This window comes from Rattus norvegicus, chromosome 1 (assembly GCF_036323735.1).
Source record: "Rattus norvegicus strain BN/NHsdMcwi chromosome 1, GRCr8, whole genome shotgun sequence".
Classification (NCBI taxonomy): Eukaryota; Metazoa; Chordata; class Mammalia; order Rodentia; family Muridae; genus Rattus; species Rattus norvegicus.
The window spans coordinates 106,127,569-106,152,607 of record NC_086019.1 but is presented as its reverse complement, the minus strand read 5'-3'; the positions used below and the strand labels follow the sequence as shown (position 1 = coordinate 106,152,607).

General features: G+C 47.6%; 1 protein-coding gene and 1 long non-coding RNA gene across 11 annotated transcripts in view; both read left to right on the top strand.

Annotated features, from left to right (window-relative positions):
* Sergef (secretion regulating guanine nucleotide exchange factor) overlaps positions 1–25,039 on the top strand; it is a 202,866-nt gene that overhangs the window by 136,208 nt on the left and 41,619 nt on the right. The gene's annotated exons all lie outside the window — the stretch shown is intronic.
* On the top strand, positions 7–23,054 carry LOC134485121 (uncharacterized). Its single transcript, XR_010063012.1, has 2 exons — positions 7–22,759; positions 22,903–23,054. It is a non-coding gene; the product is annotated as an uncharacterized LOC134485121 (long non-coding RNA).

Below are 25,039 nucleotides of genomic sequence, written 5' to 3'. Positions count from 1 at the left end.
GTAAGTACCTTTTACACCGATAACAGTTGATTGTGAAGCCCAGTTGATATAATTGGAGAAGACCCTTTGGGGAGCCAGGCTTGGTGGTGTGCATGGGTACCCAGCCTCCCAGCATCCCACAAGTTCCAGGCTGTCTGGGATATATATAGAGAGAGGGTCAGGGAGAGGGGGAGAGTTGGGGAAGATTTGGGAGACATTGTTTTGGTGACAGATCACTTAGAAGAAGCCCGTTTTCTGACCACTGAAGCCTGTTTCACTGAGTAACTTCTGAAATTGCCTGAGCTTGCTCCTGCCTCAGAAAATCATATTTAATGACCTAATTCACAGGCTCTGGCATCATGAGTAGGGAGACATAACACTGAGGAGTGAGCTGGATACTTCTGACTCTCTGGACAAACCCATTCTAGAACGTTCTTTCCTCTTTGTCTGTCTCTGTGTTTGAAAAGTACAGGGCTTGGTTCTCAGTCCTTGCTGCCTGGTGTATACCTGAACCAGGGAGCTCCCAGTCAGGCACAAACCTGGTTCATTAAAGCGTCCTCTTCTCTGGCCTTGGATAACACAAGTTCATGACTGCACCCGTGAGCTTTTCACTCAGGAAAGCTGTCTGTTACTCTCCCTGGTCGAATTAGGCTGAACATGACTCCAAGTGTACACGTGTGTAAAGGATGTATACAAGTGAGACATATATTGGCAACAGCTCATACCAGTTATTTAAAAATACAGTTCTTTGGTAGACACTAACTTTTACTATTAAAGGACAAAGCGGACTTGTGTACTAATGAGATGTACGTGTGTGTTTCTTTTGACACACAGAGTTAAATCTCGATTGAGTATTTGATATTGTAGATGGGACATGCTCAAAGCTGTCGGGGCTCAGAGCACTTCACATAAGCACCCAGTACAAGACAGCGGGATGTTTAAGACCATTTCAAAAATTGTTGGACATTCTATCCTAAGCATAAGCCAAAATTCGTTAAATGATGTTTAAAAATGTTTTTAGTTGTTGTTGCTGTGGTGTGTGTGTATGTGTGTGTGTGTGTGTGTGTGTATGTGTGTGTGTGTTGTGTGTGTGGTGTGTGTATGGTGTGTGTGTGTCTGAGTGTGTGTATGTGTGTGCATGTGTGTGTATGGTGTGTGTGTATGTGTGTGTGTATGTGTGTGTGTGTTGTGTGTGTTGTGTGTGTGTCTGAGTGTGTGTATGTGTGTGCATGTGTGTGTATGGTGTGTGTGTATATGTGTGTGTTGTGTGTGCATGTGTGTGTGGTGTGTGTATGGTGTGTGTGTGTCTGAGTGTGTGTATGTGTGTGCATGTGTGTGTGTATGTGTGTGTGGTGTGTGTGTATGTGTGTGTGTGTGTGCCTGTGTGTGTGTGTCTGAGTGTGTGTATGTGTGTATGTGTGTGTGTATGGTGTGTGTGTGTTGTGTGTGTTGTGTGTGTGTGTCTGAGTGTGTGTATGTGTGTGCATGTGTGTGTGTGTGTGTTGTGTGTGCATGTGTGTGTGTGTAGGCACACATGACACTTGTTTCGGGGATCAAAACTTGGGCCTTCGGGTTTGGTGGCAAGTGCTTTTACTCACTGAGCCCTCTGTGCCGCTCTGTTTAAGGACTTTAAAACCAAACACTCTAGCTGAGCACACTCCAGAGATAACACGGCTTTGATCCTACTGAGGCACAATAGGGCAATGTGGACAACATCTTTGTCCTTATAATTCATCCATCACGCTTCTGTATGAGCAGAAACTAATTTGTGTCTCGGGGAGTCTGAGCCTCAGTGTTCCGGGCAGTGTTTGTTGTGTGTTCAGAATCAAAGCTGCAGTGAAGTCACATGACACAACATGGGCATCACGTGATATAACATGGGCGAGCGTTGCCAACAACTCCCCGGCTCCGTTACATGTTTGCTTTTGAAATGATTTGTTATTGTTGTGTGTTCAGAAGCCTTTTACTCCTGCCAAATCTTTCACAACCCCCACATTTAGTCACTGTACCCCAGACGAGGCTGTCACCACAGTTTCAGAAGCTGGGCGTCACAGACTGCAGTGTTTGTGGCGAGGGGCCAGAGTTCAGAGCAGGCTTCTGTAGTAGCGCGGACTCAGACGAGGTGCTTAACCCCTCATCATTAAAATAGAGGTGGCAACAGTACCCAGCGCACAGTGCTGGTGTGATGCGGTGTGGACCGCTCCCGCAGAAGACCCCAGTTTGGTTCCCAGCAGTCGTGTCCAGCAACCTCCAACCACTCGAACACCTCCAGGCGTTGCAATGCCCTCTTTTGACCTCCATGGACACTGTGCTCACTTGTACAAACACATCTGCAGATAATTAAAACTGAAAGTAAAATAGTTTTTAAAATTTTTTTTTTTAAAGAAATGTTGGTTGCTGTCATTTGACGTGATTTGTTCTCTGGGTGGCCTTTCTTTGGCTTTAGTTCTCCCACCTGTGAATTGGAAGGCTGTGTTCTAGTACTTGTTACCGCTCACCCCTGCCTGCCTCTTGACAGTGGTCTGTTCCATTCCCTGTGTCTTAGCCTGGACTCCTGGCTTCTGGAGGGGAAGCACTATGTGTCCCCTCATCTTTCTTGCCTATGCACAGCACCATGGGTAGCACCTGACTCGGAGAGCCATAGCACTCCTGTCTAAGCCTGACTGACAGCTGCCTAGGGTTGGAGTGGTCTGGGGCACTGTTTGCTGGCCCCAGTGTCATGTGCACAGGGGCGAGAACCAAGGACCCCAGGGAAGGGAAGCTGCAGGCAGCAGTGGGGACGGGAAGAGCTGGAGCCAGAGAGGGAGCTAGAATCTGTATCAGCAAACCTGCCCACCTTGCAGCAGGAGTGAGCATTTTGCACAGAAACTGCTGTGGTCTGGCTGTAATTAAGATGAGCTAATGAGAGACTCTCAGGCTATCCTTTAGAGAGACTCTGTTGCTGCTGCCATCGCTGGATGGAAGAAGGCAGTTACCCCTGGGACCAGCATGGATACAAAGGTTGAAGGGAATCTCTATACATGAAGTGCATAGCTCAGTCACAAGAGAGAGCCCAGGCTAGCAGAGCGGGAAGCTGACCAGCAGAGGCAGCCTGGGACCTGGGAAGAGCAGAGCCAGGAGGTAGACTGCTGCAATTCAAACCGGCCCCATCTCTGTGTGAACACCATTTCCCTCCTCATCCATACAATGGGGTCATAATCCTAAACGCAGCACACGTGTTATATTTCTTTGTTTCCTATTTACCTCGGCATGGAAAGTGTTAGAGAATTGTTCTAGTGAGGTGTTTCTTTGTTGAGAGAGTGACATGAAGGTATTTCAGGAAAGAGGTGAGCCAATGTTATCCGGATGAGGCTATGAGAGTCAGTGGAGGGAACCGGACAAGACATGGTGCTAGGGACAGAGCTTAGAGGTAGATCCCCTGCCTCATGTGCATGAGGTGCAGGACTTGATCCCCAGATTCATATACAATAGAATATAAATATGAGTAAATAAATAATTAAGCTGGGTGTGGTGGTACATACCTGTAATCCCAGCACGTGAGAACCTGAGACAGTGAGATCACTATAAGAGGCCAACTTGGTTTACATAGCAATGACCAAAACTGACCAGGGCTATAGAGACCCTGTAACACCCCACTAAAAATAAAGGAAACAACAACAAAAAAGCAAGTATAATTTTAAATTATTCATTCATTTATTATGTGCACGCACGTGGACCTTTGTAACTTTATATACACCATGCGCATGAAGGAGCCAAAAGGTCAGAGGGCATCAGAACTCCCGAGGCCCCCAGTGTGGGCGCCAGTTGTGTGTGAGCTCAGGTCCTCTCTAGCCCCACAAATGCAATTTTTATTTTGTCCTTACTGCCCAGGGCCTGTGTGTTGAACAGAGAGCCCAGAATGAGGACAGGTAGATCCACAGTATTCTCAGATGTCCACCTGCCCGGGAGCAGAGAATCAGAGGTGCTCTGGAGTAGCAGTCCTCAAAGGGAGCCCTGCAGAGTGTGTGCTTTGCAGGCGAAGTAACAAGATGCTGCTGCCTGTTCACCCTGGCAGGAGGCCGGCGAGACACGCTGAAGAGGAGCCCTAGCAGCCTGAGTGCCTGCCGCCCACTCCCCAGCTCCACTGTCATTGCAGGATCAGACAGATTCCTGCCTTCAGTCCACCCGGAGCCCAGCACCAGTGCCTGACACTATATTTCCTACATGATAGACTTGCAATACCTCCAGAGTAGGCTGGAATGGAATAAAAAGAAGCCACTCTTTGCTCATGGACAGGAGCCTTAATGGTTAGCGAGTGTGTACCAGACTACACAGCCTGGGGAGAGAAGTGAGGCAGGGAAGGGTGAGGGGATGGCGTAGGGATTTACTCTGTCTTGGGGGAGTGAACACAACTCTACACAAGGTACACATGTTCTAACCACTATGCACAAATGAGACTCAGAGGTGAGATGGGTTAAACGGGTTGCTCATAGAAGGGCGGGGTTATAACTGACTATAAGGGAGACCCAGGCTCCCTGAAAGCCATAGTGACCTAAGAAAAATGTGTCTTCATCCTGGATGTCTGTGTCCTGGACAAAAGTCGCATGTAGCCCCGAGGCCGTGGTAAGATGAATCCTGCCCCTGTTTGGGATCTGGACATCTCAGCAGCCCTGGGGATGGTGCCGGTTCAGGTTTGTTCTGAGTCAGAATTCTGCTACCCACTTCCCAGAAAGGGACCCAGTCCCTGCCCATGCAGCCCTGGGTGAGCCTCTTGGGCCTCACTTTCACCTTCCTCCAGAAAGAAGAATTCTGTGGTGACTTTATCGGCATCTAGGTTTCTGTCCTCCTTTGGCAGTTCCAATGAGTTCTTCCCTTAGTTTCCCAATTAAGTCATTCTTGGCATGGCTAGTGCTTGCCACCAGGCCCCTGTGGTGAGGCAGGATGGCAGGTGGTGTGAGTTCCTGCCTGGGAGGGACAGCCTGATCTAGCCCTGTGGGTGCTTAGATGACAGCTAGGGAGAGAGACGAGTCCATTGGCTGTAACTGGGCTGCCCACTCAACCTCCTGCTTCCTGCAGCTACCCTGCCCTGCTGAGCTGGTTTCCTAGTCTGTAACCTTGCCAACATGGCGCCCACCCCAGAAGTGGGTCTTCCTGAGTGGTGTAGGCATGCCAAGGTCCTGCTCTGGGTCTGCACACTCGCCTGGTTTATTAGTCATCTTTTTCCATTTCTTTTCATCCAGGATTTCCCTCTGTAGACATTGTTGGCAGAGATGAGTGAGGTCACATGATTGAGCCGCTCAGGAGACCCCTGCCCCATTTGTTCTAGGAACTTTTCTTCTTTCTACTTGACAAAGGCAACCTGAGGAAAGCAGAGTTGACTTGGCTCACCATTCCATCGTGGCAGGAAGGGGCAGCAGTCGGAAAAGACGGCAGCTGCTCCCTTCGTGCATAGCAAGCAAAGACCACCCAACCCTTGGGCTCGGTTCTTCTTCCTTTCATTATGTCTGAGACCTCAGCCCGGGAAATGGCACCACCCACTTCTAGGGTGAGTGTTCCCACCTCAATTAACCTAATCTAGACCGTCCCTCATTGAAACTCCCAGACATTTGTTTCCATGGTGACTCTAAATTCCATCAAGTTGACAGTCAAGAGTAACCATCTTATCTTGTGTTTGTTGGCAAGCCAGCCTTGTCTATTCAGTGGCCTCCAGGGCAGTGGCAGACATTGTTGAGAGGAGTGGACAACTCCTGGGGATTGATATTTGAAGCCGTCTTCGGCCTTTACACGTATGTGCGTCCAGAGGAGCACATGCATATGTAGGCATACATAAAAAGAAGTGGAGGCAGGCGGGCGGGCGGGCAGGCAGGCAAGAGGAGCTGGCTACATTGTCTTTCTCCACACTCCACTCAGACATTACTGGTGATGGCATTCTGGAGCGCAAGGCCTGCCAGACAGCCTTTGTTAAATACTTGTATATTGGCCAGAAGCATGGCCCCCACTTTCCTTAGCAAAGCCGTTTCTTGACCCAACTTGAAATGACGGTCTATGCATCACTTTACTGGTGCTTTCCAGCTGGCGACCCTGGAACCTTTGTTAGATGCATGGTGGAGCATTTGACCTTGGCCTGACACCCATCAAACAGGGCCCTGTCAGAATTTAATAGAGAAAAAAGTGTAATGGAGAAAAATTACATTTTTATTTTTATTTTATGGCTCTAGCAATGATACCTTTGAACCCCAGGGCTTTGGAGAGTGCTCGGAGGCCTGTTCAAGCTTGCGTGCCCCTCTGTGGAGTGTGATAGGCAGGCTGTAAATGTCTTCTCCGATGATACATTTTATCTTTGTTGCTAAGTGATGAGTCCGTACCGCCATGGACATTGCTATTTCACCGTGGGAAAGGACACAGCCCAGAAGCTCAGTTATACAAAAGTTTATTTTTAATTTTGCAATGTATTACCAACTTCACCTCTAAAGGATGATACTATTTTTCTATTCCAACCAGCAATATGCAACAGTGCCCGTCTCCCCCCCCCCCCCCCGCCCCCTTTTTTTGTAGTGTCTCTAATAGAGGGTTGTAAAGGTTTGGAGTTTTGTGAGTCTGATGTGACAGTTGAACAAATATTCAAGGCAACTTTTAAATTAATCTGTGTTTTGTTTTGAGACAGAGTCTCTCTACATAGCCACATAGCCCTGGCTGTTCTGGAACTCACTGCATAGACCAGGCTGGCCTTGAACTCGCAGAGATGTATCTCCCTACCTCTGCCTTCTGAGTGCTGGGATTTAAAGATGTCCATCACTATGCCTGGCTTTTTTCTTTTAACTTTATGTGTATGTGTTTTGCCTAAACATATGTTTGTGTACCATGGGCTTGCTTGGTGTCTGTGGAACCCAAAAGTGTGTGTTGGAGTCTCTGAATCTGGAGTTGTAGAAGGGTTGATAAGTGCCCTCCCTGTAGGTGCCAGGGATCCAACTCAGGTCCTTGGTAAGAGCATACAGCACCCTTAACCACTGAGCCCTTTTGATTGCTTTTGTACTTGAAGCATAACATTTACATACTGGCAAGGTGGCTCAGTGGATATAGCCACTTATCTCCAAGTCTGACAACCTGAGTTTCAGAACCATGGCTGACATGAGCTCCAGAGAACTGACAGCTGAAAATTGTCCTTTGACCTCCACAGGTGGTTCGTTCTCTCTCTCTCTCTCTCTCTCTCTCTCTCTCTCTCTCTCTCTCTCTCTCTCTCTTTCTCTCTCTCTCTCTCTCCATAAATGAATGTAATGGGCAATCTTGGTCGTGAGCCTGGTGGGGTTGGGGAGTAAACAAGGGAATGCCAAGGCACCTGGCATTGCACCTATTCGAGAAGGCTTCAGCGTGACTGTCTGTGAGGTGTTTCCAGAGACAGTTAGACCCTGGGGTGGGGAAGGGATGGGGCGTTGACCTCATGAATGGTTTAGTTCATTAACAGATTTAAATTTTGAGTAGACTCTGATAGATGTGTGATTGGTGAGGCCTGGTTGGAGGAAGTGGTGTCTTGAGTGGGTTCTTAGGTGCTAGGTCCTGCCCTAACCACTTTGCTGTTACTACTCCAACCTGCTTCCTTCAGCCATGATGTGAGCAACTTTACTGTGTCCTCCTTGACGAAATGATGGAAGCCTCGGAAATCACGACGTAAAGAAATTCTTCTCTTGAACTGTGTGTTGGGTCACAGCACTGATAAGCCTGTAGAACATATGTAACATGTTTCAATCCTAAGGCTTTGGTTTAATGATTTTTTTTCACACAAGTGTGTACCTCAGAAACTACCACCCAGGCCATTACACAAGACATGTCCAGCACCTCAAAGGGTGACCTCATGCCCCACACCAGTCAGTATTCCTGTTGTCTTCTGTCTCTAACGGTGATATGTGTCTGTCTGAACGCCATATCATGCTGCTGCTGTTTGACTTTTGACCCGCTCATTGTGTCTCTAAGAATTATTCATGCACTGTACAGCAACAGCTCTCTTTTGCTGCTTGGTTAATATTTCTCTTTGTGATCGCATCACATGCTTATCCATTTAACTCTTGGTGGACATCTGGATTTCTATCCGAGGAATTGTGAGGAAAGCTGTTGTGAATGTCTCATAGAGTCCCTTGTATGTGTTTAGATATAGATCTTGTGGTGTTCAGATGAGAATGCCCCTCCCCCCCCCGACTCATTTGTTTAATGCTTGTCCCCTCGCTGATGGAACTGTCTGGGAAGGATTAGGAGGTGTGGCCTTGTTGGAGGAGGTGTGCCACTGAGTGAATTTTGAGGTTTCAAAATCACAAGCCATTCCAGTTAGCTTTTCTGTCTGCCCCACAGTGGTTGTCTCAACATGTAAGCTGTCAGTGACTGCGCCAGTGTATGCCTGCCTGCTGCCTGCTGTGCTCCCTGCCTGCTGCGTGCTGTGCTCCCTGCCTCAATGGTCATGGACACCCTCTGGAGCTGCCAAGTCCAGAATTACTTTATTTTATGTTACCGTGGAGTGGTGTCTCTTCATTGCCATATAAAAGTAACTAAGACAATACTGTTTAAGCATTTTCTAAAGCTTCTTCATAAAGTTCAAGACCTCCATTCCAAAGATGTTAAGTCCCTGTCTGTTGTTTTACAGTGGGTTTGTCTGCTTTTCCCTACTGATCTGTGGCATACAGTGTCCACCCTTTATTGAGGAATTCCATTGCAGACATCTTTTTCCCAGCTCTTTTGCAACATTCCCATCTTTTGGTGAGTAAATGTTCTCTATCTTAGGGAAGTTGGGATTAGCAGTCTCTTCAGTGCTTTGAGGTATTAGTACTGGTTTAAGACACTTGACCTACTCTAAGGTCATGGGATTTTTTTATCTGTGTTTTCTATGTGAAAGTTTGTTTTGCCTATTACATTTAGAACTAAAAACCCACCTCAAATTCCTTTTAAAAGCATTGCTTCAGAACCATCTATTACAAAGTTTAATCTTTCCTCACTGAACTGCAGAGACCACCCCCCCCCAGCTAAAGGTCAAGAGGTCACAAACACGTATGTGTGCTTTGAGATGGTTCTTTCTTTTTATTATTAGTTTGTTTTATAAGCCTTCCTACTTTATTATCCTCAAAGGTTATTGTGCTATCCCAGCACTCAGGGGGCTGAGGCAAAGAGGATCACTAATTGGAGGGTAACCTGGGCTACATAGCAAGACCCCGTCTCAATATTCACTCTCTCTCTCTCTCTCTCTCTCTCTCTCTCTCTCTCTCTCTCTCTCTCTCTCTCTCACACACACACACACACACACACACACACAGAGTGGCCTTTTTGCTTTCCATCATCTCAGTTAGCATCCTTTCCTATGGAGGCCATTGATATTCCCTCCTACAAAAGGTTTGTTTCATCCCTGTATTGGTTTTCCACTGCCATTGTAATAAGTTACTTAAAGATTAGTGGCTTAAAACAACATACACACATTGTCTTAAGGCTGAAGTCAGCAGTCTTGATAGATCTCTGGGCTAAAGGCGGGAGAGTGGTTTCTTCCTTTTCTTGATAGCTCTAGAGTGAATCTGTCACCATTCCCACCTTCCATGGACTGCCCATGTCCTCTTCAGAATCGACTTGCACCCCTTTTTTTGCAAAGCCAGATGGAAACATTTCCTCTGGTTCATCTGACGCTGACTCTTTCTTCCCTTCCCGTCTTCATTTAGCCTCTTGATTATATTGGACCCACCTGGAGAGTCTAGCACCATCTTTTATGGTAATGTCGGCTAACTGGTTCCCTTCATTTGCTCATTCAGTTACCCTTTGTCATCTAACCCTCGATTCACAGGCCGCAGGACCTCAGCAACCTTGAGTGGCATTATTCCAATCATGGCGTCCTACCCCTGTGTTGCAGGGTCTAAATGGCCATGATCCTCACTCTCTACAGTTAACCCTAGTGTGGAAACACTCAGATATGGGGTCTCTGAGAGGTAACTAGGTTACGACAACTGTCTCATAAGGAAGATTGATGTCCTTACAGAAGATGCCCGTGGGAGTTTGTTTGTCCATTTCCCCACATGAGGACATGTAGTGAGTGCCGTTCATGAGAAATAGCTTCTGCCAAACACAAGGCCAGAATTGGCCTTGTAACTACCAGCATCCAGATTTTCAGTGGTAAAGGTCTTTTTAAAAGTGACCACAGTTGGGGCATTTTGTTAGAGCAACCCAGGCAGGCTGATAGCCATCTCCCACTGTGGACAGTTGGTCGTTAGGAGTGTTCTCCATAAGAGAGTCCTCTTTCTTGGCCAGTATTATTGCACACATAATTTCCTGAGTTTTTCTCTTTCATTTTTGCTTTTGGTGTCTTTTGCTTATTTTGCCTTTATGATTTTTGCTATTTAGCCTTTTCTGTTAGCAAGGATTAAATGTATCAGTCCTTTCAATGTGGCTTCTGGATAAGCCGGTGCAGCCCTCCATAGGTGTATATGAAGGTACAGGTTTGCGCATGCATGGGAGTCAAGACACAACCTCAGTGTCGTTACTCAAGTACTGTTTTGTTTTGTTTTGTTTTGTTTAAAGACAGGGTCTCTTGTGAGTCTCTAATCTGCCAAATAGGTTAGGCTGACTGGCCATCGCGCCCAGGTATCTGCCTGTCTCCACTTTCCAAGAGCTATGACTATAAACTTTACACACCCCTGTGCCTCGATTTCTCCTTGTGGGCTCTAAAGATTGAACTCACGTCCTTCACAGACTGAACTCTCTCTCTCTGGCCCTGTGCTTCTTATCTTCTTCTTCTTTTAATATGTGAGCTGTTGATTCACTTGGAATCTATCCTAGTTTAGAATGTCAGGTGTGGATTCAACTTCATTATTCTCCAGATGGCTCCTCAATTATCTCACTACTGTTGATCGAAGTCTTTGGCTGACTTCCTGGCTCCTGTTGCTAACAGAGGAGCCCTAAGGCTCAAAGAGAGGGAGGGACTTCCCCAGCTTGCCAGCCAGCGGTAGAGGATAACAAGTTCCTCTCTGGACGGGGCTGACGGCTGCTTCTCAAGGGGCTCCTGAGGCTGTGTGCTGTGGGTGCGCGTGGGCAGAGGGGACACTAACAGGGCTTCCGTTGCCCCTGGTGCTCACTGCTTTGCCTCATCCTGTCTCACACTGCTCTGGAATTGACAGATTTATTTCACTGTCTCACCTGGTGACTCGGGTGCCAAATTTCCTCTCCTCCAAGCAGAAACATAATTGAAGTTTCCACATCTGGAAGCGGTGTTGGATTGTTTTGTTTGTTTTTCTGCCATTTTTCCTTTAGAAGGGATGTTTATATCTCTTCACAGGAATCATTCTAAATGACGTGGCAAGGTGAGGCCGCCAGGCTGTAGAAAAGGCTCCTGTACTTGCTAAATTACTGTCAGGCTGGCCCTTTTTAGCACAAAGGTGACTATGACTTTTGTGTGTGTGTGTGTGTGTGTGTGTGTGTGTGTGTGTTTCTCTGGTTCTTCTAGAGTTGTTTAGGGTAGCAGACATGGCAGTTGTGACTCTCTGAACTCTCTCAATGACACAGAAGTCATTGAGAGCTTTCAGAGACCAAATCTAATAACCAAGGTGAATTCAAGGCAAAACGTGAAGAATTGGAGTAGATCAGAATCCTTCTGCTATGCAAGGGCTGAACTCTGCTCCTGGCAGTGGCTGACGCTGTAACCTCAGGCATTCAGTTATTTGGACAAGATGATTTCTGAAGTCATCTGCAGCTCTCAGCATCTGTCCTTGTGTCTGTGACCCGTGCCAAAATGATAAAACTAAGCAGTGCACACGTATCCCTCAGTTGCTTTTGAATATTGACTGACTAGTATAACTGTCCCCTTCTTTGGTTTACTCATCGCTGATGATGTGACACATGGCATTCTGTGGAGAGATAGAATAGTAGGGTGTCTTGGAGAGCTCAGAGCTTCGGATGAGATGTGACAGGCGCTTTGCTTGTAGAACCTGAAGGGATAGACACTGGGTGAAGGAGTACGAAATAGACAAGAGTGAGAAGAAGAAGAAGAATGGTCGGTTTTGGAAACACCTGAGAGAGAGGTAGGCCCCGAGTGACTGAAGGAAGAGGCAACGTTCTGCACAAGGGTGGACATGAGCAAGTCCAGGAAGGCTTTAAAGTGGGAGTCAGGGCTGAAGGATAAGTGGTGATCACCAAGACAGTTTAGCATTACATGGGGCCAAGTCCTCAACCTCATTGACTTTACTGCACAGACAGAGTGGAGCCAGGATGCAAAATACTTCAGAAGCCGATGAATATAAGAAATAATAAAAGGACAGTGTCCTTTTTACAGAGCAGAAGCACAGCGAGAGTGACTGAGTGACTGCGAAATGCTGGCACCACTCTGAGTCTTCTGCATGTATCATTGCGGCTAGCTATCACGTGAGGGCTGGGGGTGTAACTTGGTCCTAGAGTCTTTGCCTAGCAGGCGTGAAACCCTGGGTTTAATCCCCTCTCCATCCTGGGAGTCGTCACTCCATAAAACAGAAAGTAGATAAGTGTATCCCAATCAAGACCTCAGAGTGGTGCGTGTGTGCGTGCATGCATGTGTGTGTGTGCGTGCGTGTGTAGATTCCCACTAATGCCTGCTGACTCTATGGGTGTTCTCTTCTCATCGTGGTTCGACCTCTTGTGAAGATCAGACTTGGTGGTCACTCAACCTTCCAAGCAGGGTGACTTGAGCTTTTAGGCAGAAGAAAGCCAACAGCAGAACTGTCCTTACCAATAGCTCTTGTCTAGAGGGCTGAGGCCAAGCTCTGTCTCTCTGTGTGTCCCCTGAGCTCAGAACTTTAAGGACCTGTGCATAGCTACTGGGTAGCTTTGACTGCGGCTACACAGTCAAGCCAGTGAGTCTGACCTTGGGCAAAGTCTAGGGGTGCACATGTCTCCCTGGGGACACCTGGACTCACATTGTACCTGCTGTTCCTGTTGCCTTTTGCTTCTGTGGAACCCCCTGTGTCTTCTGGGAGTGTCCACTGCTCTCTCTGTGGCCATTGAGCCAGATGCACTGTCTGAGCAGAGCAGAGCTTCCACAGCATTTCATTTGGCTGCTCCCAGATTCATTCACTCATTAAGAGGCTGAGCCCAGGCTGAGACCTGAGCACTAGACAAGTCGTTACTTGGGCCAGATGACCTTCCTCCTCCTTCTCCTTTTCTCTGTGGCCTCAGTAACTTGGCCTTTTGTGTAACGTATGGAAATAGGTTTCAGGAAGATAATGGCAGAATGGATTATCGACCCTCAAATATTGGCCAAGCCATAGCGATAGTAACATAGCAACAGCTGACGTGACTGGTCCATGTTTGCCTTAACCCACTTTGCACGTGTTATTGATCATTTATAGTAATAGTAATGTGGGTGCTGCCATACAGACTCCACAGACAGGCACAAGGAAGAGAAGGCAAAGGAAGGAGGGCATTGTCCTACGTAGTCTAGTGTGAGCAGTTCAGAGTCCGAGATAGTTGCTTTGTAATTCTTATTCATTCATCTGTTGATAAGAGCTGCACATGGGGCTGCCGCTGCCGCTGCTTAAACGCTCTATTTCGGCCCCTCTCTGTGAAGGCACAGGAAGACAACATTTGCTTACTCTGATCCCAGAAGAGTGGGAAGATTTATGTCTCGTGAAATGGCTAATCAGGACCTACACAGGGGTTGACATTGGAGCTGAGATCAACAGAATAGCTCGATGCGGGGGTAAACTCAGAACAGCCCTAGCATGTGGTCAGCATGTGCTAGGGAGGCCCAAGCATGTGGACCCAGTCCTAACCACCAAGAGGCTGGCAGAGGAGGGGTAGGCTTATGGGTTCTGCTGCCTTTGATTTGTCAGTGGGACAGGTAGTCTGGTCTGAACACCATCAGCCAAACGGTCCCACAGAGGAGTTTACGGGGAAGGTAAGAGTGGCGTGGTTCTTAGTGTCTCGGGTTCCAGCATCACAACCATAAACCCATGCCTGCAGGGTTACCTTTGTTCACTGCAGAGAGAGCTCACCAAGAGCAGGTGGCCATGTTTTCTTTGGTAATATTGAGTGTATAGAGCTAAAGTAGGGTTGGAAAGGCCATCAGAGGCCATCTCTGTCCACCACCACCTATACCAAAATGCCCTGGTCTTAGAGGGGTCAGTGCTGTGACCCAGTGGTGAGCCCCCCAAAGCAGAAGCCCAGACACTAAGAAAGCAGATCTCCTACCACTCTGCCTAGAACTGTGCTTTCTTGGGAGGGAATTTTTGTAACAGCTGCTCACTCCCTGGGAAGATGGCCTTTAATCTTTGCAGCATTATTGACAACCTTCTGTTGATCTTACCCGGCCTCCTCTGCCTCCGCCTCACTTTAGATAGGTGTCTTTAAAACAGTTTGTATTTTCTGTGTGTGGGTGTTTGTATGCATGCGTGTATGTATGCCATATGTGTGCCTTGTGTTCACAGAGGTTAAAGGAGGGCATCAAGTCCCCTGGAACTGGAGTTACACGTGGTTGTGAGCTGCCACGTGGGCACTGCTGGGAATTGGACCCGGGTTATCTGGAAGGGCAGCCATCTCTCCAGCCCCACATTGGGTTTCGTTTTTCACATTGTAAAGTGTTTAAGAGTGGCTGGAAATGAATGATGCCGAATTTGCATAAAAATAAGATAGAACATTATTTTTATCAACATTATTTTATAGTCATCAAATGGACTTAATGTGGAAATATAGTTCTGTAGGTTTTAATGAATTTACAGTATCTACAAGTTGCTTTGCCTAGGCTACATGAGACCTTGTCTCAAAGAACGCTTACTTTGGGTGAGTTACGCCCCACTCCCCTTGAGCTGTCTCCCTGTAGAAGAGGAGGCTGAGACTAGTGAAGCAAATCATGATGGCTGACTAGCACAGAAAGGGCCGAGCTCAGTCCCTGACCCACAGCAGTCCCAGTACAGGAGATCTCTGTTGTTGCTTGACAAAGCTTGGCCTGATCTGGCTGTTGAGTTTTACCATCTAAGAATTGTTCTTTAGGGAAGAGGGTGCGTTAGCCAAGGTTCCGTCAGACTCCGTGTATACAAAGAGTTCAGGGTGAGGCTTGGTCTACACAGCTGTGGGGACTGCTGCATTCATCCTTATGGCTTACTGTCTGGAAGGGCATGCCCAAAGAAACAGTGGGGCGGGAACTGAGCTGCATGGACTTGCATGGACAAGCCGAACTGCTTGGGAAACACCCTTTATAAGGCCCACTGACTACATCAGTTTCTGTGCACGGGGCCACCTGATTCTTTTAACTACCTCTGCACAATACCATCCCAGCAACAAGAGGAACCATGGTTATTTGGATAAATAGGTACAGGCTGGAGGGTAAAACTCATCATCGCATGGCCCAGTCTGTGTTTAGGAAAATCATTCTAATGGTAGCATCGAAGCCAAGCTGGTGGTGACAGGGTCAGAAACACAGAACAGAGGATGAAGACTGGGTGGCTTCCTCACTGCCGAGGCAGTGTAATGAGATACCACACAGGTAATGTCAGAGCTGCAAGTCTGACGGGCACTTTGTTTTCAACCACTGTAGTGACTGGGACCGTGGCTTGCCCGGAAAGCCTTTGCTGGGAGTCAGTCTTTTTGGTCACTTTTCCTATCACTGTGAGAGGATATCTTGACAAAGGTAACAAATAAGGGGAGGCGGTATTCTGGCTTATTATTCAAGAGTATAGCCTGTCATGGTGGGGAAGTCACAGCAGCAGGGGCTGGTCACATGACATCCACAGTCAAGCAGCAGAAAAGGATGACTCATGCTGCTGCTTAGCTTTCTCTCTCCACCCATACAGTCCAGGGTCCTAGACAGGGAATGGCACCACCCACTGTGTACAGGTCTCTCGACCTCGATTAGCACAATCAGAATAATCCCCCAAAGGCCCATCTCTCAGGTGAGTCTAGATTCTGTCAAGCTAACAACACTGACCATCACACAGCCCTTCCTGGTGGACTTTTTTTCTAGATGCCAAGGTGCCCTTTGCAAGAAGAGGGGCCCCACTGGGAGTCTTTATATACAACGCCTCTTCCTGAGAAGAAACCAAAATGGAGTGATTGGTTCCTTCGGGCATGGTTGACAGTGGCTCACTGTTTCAACACAGTCAGACAAAGTACTCTGCACTCCGCTCCAAGCTCAGGCTCCTCTCACCCAGTCTGCAGACAACAGGGGCTTAGTGCCCAAGGAGAACCCTGCTGAGTGCCGGCCAGTGTGCTGGCACCTTTACTGTCAACAACAAGGAGTGACAGCTAGCATTCCTGTTCCCCTTCATACCAAGTGCCATGCAAGTAGGGTCTTTTTTTTCTTTTTCTTTTTCTTTTTGTTTTCTTTTCTTTTCTTTTCTTTTTTTTTTTTTTTTTTTTTGTCATTTGGATTTTCTAACTGCATCATCAGAGCAACCATGAACTGTTATCTAAGTTTATCTACTTGTAAGTGGGAGATCATGGCAGAGAAATTAAGCAACTTGCCTCCCAGCTACATAATTATTAGTTGTACAATTAGTGGCTATCAAAGGATCGGATCCATGTTCTGATTCCCAAGCCCAAGGTTCAAGGCCCCATGGTGTCTTCTTCTATTATATCTGTAATCGGAGTTTTAGAGAAAAGGCAGAGGCTCCAGCAGCTCCAGAGACTGGGCTGGGCCACCTGTCGCCATGTGCCCATTAAACAGCAAGTAATGACGGAACATGGGGAAAGGAGACTCAGTCAGTGTGAGAAAGAGGAACAAGAGCCCCAGTGACCCACAAGCCCTCCATAGTTTCTGCCTCACGCTTGGGTTCCTGCCCTGCCTTTCCTCAATGGTAGATTACAACCTGGGAGTATAAGCAAAATATATCCTTTCCCTCCCATAGATTTCCCTTGTCTAGAGTATAACACATCACAGCAATAGAAAGTAAGCTAGGAGTGTGTGCATTATGTATGTGCATGTATGTATTTTTGCATGTATGTGGAGGCCTGAAGTTGTCGGTGAGAGTCTTCCTTGATCACTCTCAACTTAATTCTTTGACACAGAGTCTAAACCCAGGGCTCACCCACAAGAGTCATTTAGTCAGCTTCCTCTGAGCCTCTGTCTCTACCTTCCAAGCTTGGAATCATAGGAGAGCTGCTAGGCCCATCTGGTTCTCACAAGGGCTCTGGGAATCCAGTCCTCATGCTTGTACAGTAAGCACTTTGTCCACTGAGCCAGCTCTCTGGTCCTCAGACCGCACAGTTGTCATCTTGTGGCTCTTGGCTCTGGGAATGAGCATCTGGGATAGGTGGGTGTGATGGGAGGTGCAGCAGCCTGGTCCCAGGGTACAGAAGCAGAGAACTCCATTTTCATTTGGAATTATAACTCCACTTTACATTCAGTCCTTCCTCCTTTCTGTGTAAGCGTGGGTTGTGGGATTGTCCCCACTTCTCTGAAGACACAAAGCTTTCTGGTCATGTCCTCTTTCCATCAGTGTCCAGCAGTCACCTTGGATACCATCAGCTTCGAGGACTGTGATCTGTGCAAACGGAGGCGTGGCACTCTTTTTCTGCAGCGTCTGCTGACAAAGCACCTTTAGCTCTCAACTTTCAAGAGTGAGGACTTCTTCCATCAGTAACCCTGCCTCTGCACACAGTATGGTAGACCTCACAGATCTGAGGGTCACCTCAGTAAGTGCCACTTCGCCCATCAGTCTCTCCTCTCTCTTCTCAAGAGGCATGATGCTCACACAGGACCCCTGAGGCCACACCGTGCCCGTGGGTGCATGAACTCTGCAGAGGGTCCGAACACTAGTATCCTGGATGCAGCTGCTTAGACTGTTTCACCCCCTTCACACCTGAGACCTTTCTGTGTGCCCCCGGTATCTGATGATATGAAATAGGCACCAGACATTTACTGATGAATACAAAGAAATTTAAAATAAGTTCAAATAGCTCTTTAGTACATAGGCAATTTTATATTTATGAATTATGGAAGCTGAATGGAGTACTAATGGGGTAGACCTGCTCCCATATTTCTATGAGAGGAATTAAGTCTTGGCCGAGCCTTGATATTGCAGGGCATGGCATCCTCATCATTTTTCAGAGTTGGCCCATGTTTTTATTTTGTGACTGTGAAAGCTAAAAATGCCATTTCACATAAATACATAAAACAGGGCAGCAGAAGTATGTTCAGGGCCATTTCGGACATTATTAAAAATCCTATCCTAATCCTAAGTAAGCCCAAATCCATTTAACTTAAAAAAAAAAACCCTCAAATGACAGTTTTTTAAATCCAACATTCTAACTCAGTAAAATCCAGAGATAGACTAATTTTTTGCTTACACACTTAGAAATGACAGTAGGAAAAATATTAGAAAGAAACCATTTCCTTTTTGTAAAAGCAGAGAACATTGTGTTCACAGTGGTGGCACCACCGTTGATAATATAATCTGAGTCTTAGCTGAGGTGTTTGGGAGCATCCATTGGTACTGGGTGTTGGGACAGCATGCACAGTGCGGACTACGCCTGTCGTGTGCTCAGAACCAAGGAGACCATGAAGTCCTGTGGTGCTACACAGGCGCACACTGTCAGAAACACCTCAGAGCCGTTATGAGTTTGATTCTGAATTCATTTTTGGTCATTGTGTGCTCATAAACTTTCTATTGTTGTCAACTTTTTGTAAACCCCACATTTAGTTACCTGACTCCTAGTGTAAGGAGCTGTCTTAGAGAAGAGGGACCCATACTGCCAAACAGCCAGGTAACATCGCATAGCAACGTCACCGTATTTCTTCCTTGGAACAACTCTCAACCAAGACCAGACTTTTGAATCTTAATGTGCCTGCTAGTTTTATGCCAACTTGTCATAAACTAAAGTCATCTGAGAAGAAGGAGGCATTTAGGAAAATGCTCCTGTCAGATCTAACTGTAGCCAGGCCTATAAGGTATTTTCTTAATTAGTGATTGATGAGGGAAGGCCCAGCCCATTGTGGGTGGTTCTATGGTCCTAGGGTCTTTAAGAAAGGCTGAGGAAGCCAGGGGAAGCAAGCCAGTAAGCAACACTTCTCCATGTCCATGCCCCTGCCTCCAGATCCCTCCCCTGTTTGAGTTCCTGTCAGGACTTCCTTTGATGACGATGTAAGCCAATGAACTCTTTCCTCCCAACTTGCTTTTAGTCAGGGTGTTTCATCACAGTGAAACTTTAACCAGGGCACCTAACTTGAAAGCCTAACAGTTGTGTGGCCCAAATTACCGTGCTCCTCTGACTGTGGTTCCCCATCTATGGATGGGGCTGTTGGTGCCCCACCACAGAGGACTGTGAGGATGAGAGTACAGTAAAGCCCTCAACTCAGGCTGCACAGAGTAAGGCTGAGATAGTGATCGTGGTACTGACTTTACAGCAGAAGAAATGCCGGGTCGGGGAGGTTAGCTGCTGTCACTCTGACTTTATATAAAAGGAAAGAAACCAAGGTTGGGCATCTTGTCTACCGTTTTACCACCAGTGAGCAGAACTGTTGAGCCGCAGTTCAGGTCTCCTGATATCTCACCAGACACTCCTGAAAACTGAAACAAATGATCTCAGCTCATCTGAACTAACCCCTTAAAGATAGAATCCAAACCCAACACCCTTTCTGCTAAATCTTACTTTTCCCAAAACAGCCTTCCAGTGAAAGGTGGGTCTGTGAATACAAGCCCAGCACGGCACCTGAGTGATTGAGCAGACAACATTCCGAGGAGCCTTGGCTCCCCAGGGTGCTCCGGGATTGCAGTATTTTAGTTAATGGGTTTTCTCAGAGTGTGAATCTCTTCTTTCCGCTCTTCTCTGAAAGCCACTGGGAAAGGCATTGCAGCCACTCACTCCCTGCTGCGAGAAGAAGCTGAGTGGTCCAGGCATGCAATTAAATTCTCCCAAGATGGCAGAGGACCTTGGTGAGAGGTTCAGATGCCAGGTGTGAAGAGCAGGACTCTCCTAACCTCCGTACATCTGTCTGGGTCTTTCATGGTGTTACACAGCTTCACCATGGCAACAGTGTGTGAACACTGAGCCCGAGGGAAACAGCAGGAACACACATCTGCACATCACAAGCGAGGAGACTCGGGTGCAGAGAGCAGGAGTGTCTACTGGGGTTGCGTGTCAGAGCTGGGACTGCAGTGGCGTTTGCTGAGATGGTGTCATGAGGCGGACAGGCCTGGCTTTGAATCCTGGTTTTGCCTGCGTAGCCTTTGAGCAAGTTATGCTTGGGTCCCAAGGTTTCTTCACTGTAAAAATCAGATGATTTCAGGGACTAGGATACAGCTCTGTGGTACAGTGTATGCTAGTACACACAGGCTCTGGGACCAATCCCCAGGGGCAGCAGGGCAAAGAAGGCAGGGAGCTCATTGAAGAAAACATGTTGGGGATTCTGACAGTGAAACTAGTGTCGCGCCTTAACACGTGGAAGCTCTTGTTATTGCCTCTTTCTCCCACTTTTCCCAGCTCCCTGCCTCTGAGGTTATTTATAGTAAGCACAAGGGATTGGCCTAGCCTGAGCCCACCAAACCCTAGAAGTCTCCTTGAAGTTGGTCTGCCCCGCAAACTGCGGAGGATGGCATTCTTACTTTCCTCTTCCTCATAACAGCACTCAGAGCGTTCATTCTGTGGGTAAAACTTTCTCTCCAGAGGTGCTGTGAAGCCACAGGCTAATGTCTATGTATGAAATTGTTGACCGTGAGCACCCATGGTCTGGAAATGCTTTTGAGATTCTGTAGGGCAGTCTTTTAAAGACAGGCACAGGATTTGAACATGAGACCACGATGTATTTTAAATAAGATTGGACACATTTGGGTGGGGTGACTATAGACCTTCTTGTGTTCATGTAAGCAGGCATGTTTCGCCTCATCTACCCAAGACTAACCCATTGCTAACCTAAAACACTAGAGTTCGAATCGATCAGAGGCATTCACTGCTATTTATCTTACTGCAGAAGAAAGAGGACTCAAGCCGGAAGCTGGGAGGCCGAGAGGCTGCTCTCATCTCACCCAAGTTCAGCGATGCCACCTGAGAGACATTCTCTGCTTTTCTGCCTCATTTGTAGAGACAGTGGGTCTCCTTTAGAAAACCTCCTGTCAGCTTTGCCAAAAGCTGCGAAGCCATGTACTTACTTTAATGTATTAACTCATATCCTCAAATTCCCTCCTAAGGAAGGCTCTTGAATTTTGAAAACTCTGGGCTAGGGTCCAGCATGTCAGAGGTCCAGAGTTCCATCTCTAATACTGTCATGCATTTATTTTGTGTTTTGAGTGGTGGTGGTGGTGGTCGTGTATTGTGTGGTTGTTGTTATTGTTGTTTGAGACAAATTCTCACGATGTAGATCAGGCTGGCCTAGAACTCATTCTGTAGGCAAGGCTGACCTTGAACTTTGGCTGTCCTCTTACCTCTGTCTCCCAGGTCCTGTGATTATAGGCATGTACCATCACACTTGGCTTTGTCTCAGTGTTTTTACGCCTTAGTAAAAGTAAGAACTACACAAATGCCCAGCACCCATGCTGGATGGACAAGGACTATCAACTTGTCCCATTGGCAGCATCAGATCTGTAGATGTGGATCAAAAGGCCTCCCCCCATCCTCCAGCACCTGCCCACCTCTTGTCTCTGCCCAGTTCTGTAGAGCTCCCTTTCTTCAGAAACACCGTCACTTGCTCCCGTTTCTGTCCCCCTTGGCTCTGCTCTAATGTGTAAGCTTTGGTTTGTATTTACGTCTTACCTTCATGTCTCTGTGTCTACAGCCTGGGTGCTTGTGAGTGTGTAAGAACCAAGGTCCCAGATCCTGGCAAAAGGGCCGGCATCATTGAAGAACTCAATGTTGATTGCATTTTCACTTTCTACTTTTTTGATTTCCCGTGTTTACTGCCATTTCACAATGGCCGCTCAGTACACTTAGAATAAATGTAGCAATAACTTACTGAACCGTTTATGCGCCTCACTGAACCGTTTATGCGCCCTTAAAAGGTAACTACCCCCCAAGTTCTCAACTCCAACAGTGCAGCAGAGCCACGTGTTAGCTCACCAAGATGCAGGCTCCACGGCTAAGACCTGTCAGTTATTACCTGGCCACCCTTAGGGACCTCTCAGGCCCTTTCAGCTCACTGTGGGTTGTGCGCTTTGCTAGAGATTGAACACAGAGCTGCACACATATAAGGGAAGTCCTCTACGCTGGGCCCTACCTCAGGCCCATTTGTCTGTCAGGATGGATAGGTTCCTTGCTGGCTCACCTGTCAGAAGCCCCAGCAGGCTGGTCTTGTTGAGCAGCACGCCAGATGGTGAACAGCTCTGCTAGCTTCGTCACTGAGCACATCTTCTCTGCAGAGTCTGCTTTATACGGCAATTTTTCTCTGCATAGCAACACTTGAAGATTACTTTTATTATCTCTATTTGAGATATATATGTATGTATATATGTATATATGGAGGGCAAAGAAAAGTTGTGGCTTTCCCAAGGCACGCCGCCCACCTTAGCTGTGTGCAAGCACACCCTGCCCTCCGTCCAGGTGTGATAGATCGGCACACTTGGTGGGCAGCAGTGCACCATCAAGGAGAGGCTCCGGCTCCCCAAATGTGCTGTGGTGCCCACCCACCTGCTTCTAGGGTGCAGTGAAGCAGTGGAATCCAGTTTGCGGCGGTGACCTAAGAAGGGCTATTTTTAGTAAGAAAGTAGGTCAGGGGCTGCAGCGGTGCTGCCTGCGAGATGAGCAACCTCCCCTCTCGGCAGGACGCTTTCTCGATTCTCAACAGCCAGAATGGAGGTGAGGAAGGCAAGGCCGACTGCTTCACGTGATCGCCTCTGTCATCGGCAGGGTGGGACTCCTGGGACACTGCACACATACACCCAAGACACAGAAGGTTCGTCGGGGAGAGCCTGGGTACCCCTGAGATTCCCTCTCAGGAAGCGTTTTGAGCATGGAATAGCATGCCGCACACCTGCTGCATGCCAGCCGCTGTTCCGTTTCGGCGTGATTATCTCGGTCCCTGTGGTGGCTTTGCAGGTTTGCAGAGAACCTGAGAGATTGCTGGAGCCTCCGCAGTGCTTGCACAGAGAGCCAGAGCCGAGTCCAGTGTCAGACTCCAGTACTGCAGCTACGTGGTCGGTCCATCACACCATGCTGGGAGTGATTTTAATAAACAGCCACCCTGCTTCTGACAGGTTCTGTTCAATGCACGGTACAGAGCTAGCTGTCTCCACATGACCTTACCAAAGCCAGCACTCACAGGGTACCCAGGACCCTTCCTGATCATAGTGGCCCATGGGAACCAAAACCAAACCAAAGCATATGATTTCTAGACCTGATGATGTGCTTGAAGTCGGCCTTCTGTGACAGATGTGGGATACTTGACAATAAATGGGCTGGCACAGGCTTCCAGACAGAGTGTAGTAACTTACTATCACGATTCAGTGTGCACAGAACAGAGGACTCCAGGAGAAGCCCACTCCTTGACCAGGGGCCTCAGGCACCCTCAGCCCTGAGAATTTGTTCCCGGCTGTATTCTTGCACTTCTGATAGAGATCACATCTCCTACAGGGGACGTTGCAGCCTGAGGCCTCTCCTAACATCTCCCCTTCTCCAGGCAAGGAGGGAAGACATTCCTGCATTCCAGGCTGGGTGACCTTGGAGGAACCATATTTGTTCATTCATTCATTCATCCATCCATTTATTCATTCAACAAACACATTTGAAACTATGCTAGGTATACAATTAACAGGATCATTTCCACTCCCTACACAGACCTTAGGTCCTGAGAAGGACCTTGGGTCATAGTCTACTTATCATCAAACGAGGAGGAAGGGAGATGAGCAATTTCTTTTAGTTGTAAGGCTTTACATCCCATAGTTCTGAGTCATGAACTCCTATCACTGAGTCACACGGCCACTCTTACTCGCTTGTATCTAATGCAAAAGAGAACGAAGTGAAACCCACCAGGTTCAGACTCAGGATGGGAGGCAGGAACACAGGCTAACCTAGTTGCTTCGTATACGAAGGAGAAAAGCAGGCTACAGGAAGGGTGTACCTTGTCTGCAGTTTAGTGATGCCAGGACGAGGAGACAGCCATCCGAGGCCAAGGTCCGGTCCCATGGTAGCTGCTTCCAGATCTCCTAGCTGATGAACTGCTCCTAGGAAGGCTTCCCGGATGCTGCAAGAGTGAGCTCTCCAAACTCTCCCTGCCTGTGCTTCTGGCCATGCTCCTGGACCCCCTTGCAGCCCAGGAGATGAGGGTGAGGTAGCCTCTGATCACTGAACCCCAGAAATGATAGAAGATTGAAATGGTTTGTACCGAGACTGCCACAAAGGTGGACATGAAGTGGAAGTAGGGGATGGAGAATTTGGTGACCAAGTTCCTTAAACACAAGTAGATGAAAGGCTGGGTGGAGGTAGCTGCTGTGAGCTCCCAGGGCCTCCCCTGCTGTCCTCAGACCCTCCCACGCTCTGAGGCCTCTGAAGCTGGAAGGACAGACATGTTTCTGCATCCAGCTGCAGGAGGCCCATCCTTATGCAGCAACTCGGACAGCCCTGCTTTGCATGAGGAAATGCTGTGTTAATGCAAAGCTTTGGCAAATACTAGCTTTTCTCTCTCTCCATCACTGTCCAGGAACCAGCACCTTGACACACAGCACCTTGGTGAATCAGTAGCGATTTCTGGCATCCAGTGATTCTGTAGGAAGAAGGCGTTCAGAACCGGAGAGGGCATCATCCTTGATGTTAAAAACTCTTGTCCATTCTGTATATCCATGTGCAGTTTTAATCCAAATTGGCTCAAACCAGTTGCACAGATCTTATTATTGTGAAAATTAATTTCCAGTAAGTATACAACATTTTCATTGAGAACATCCATACATGTAAGATATCATGTGCGAACTTACTCATGTACTGTATGGTACCGAGCCGTAAGGACGCCTTACATCTCAGACAGATGCCTGAGTCTATAGCATTAACTCCCTTTCCCCTGCTGGCCACAGCTGACCCTGTACTGAGAGAGCTGGGTCACCCAGCTAGTCTCCTGGCCTGGAAGTCAGTTCCAGCCAATCACTTGGGATAATTATAACTAGGAACTGGGAAATTCCAGTTCTGATAATCCCATTGGTGATGCTGGGTGATGCGGCCAGGTTGTTGTCCTTCCAAGGACTGC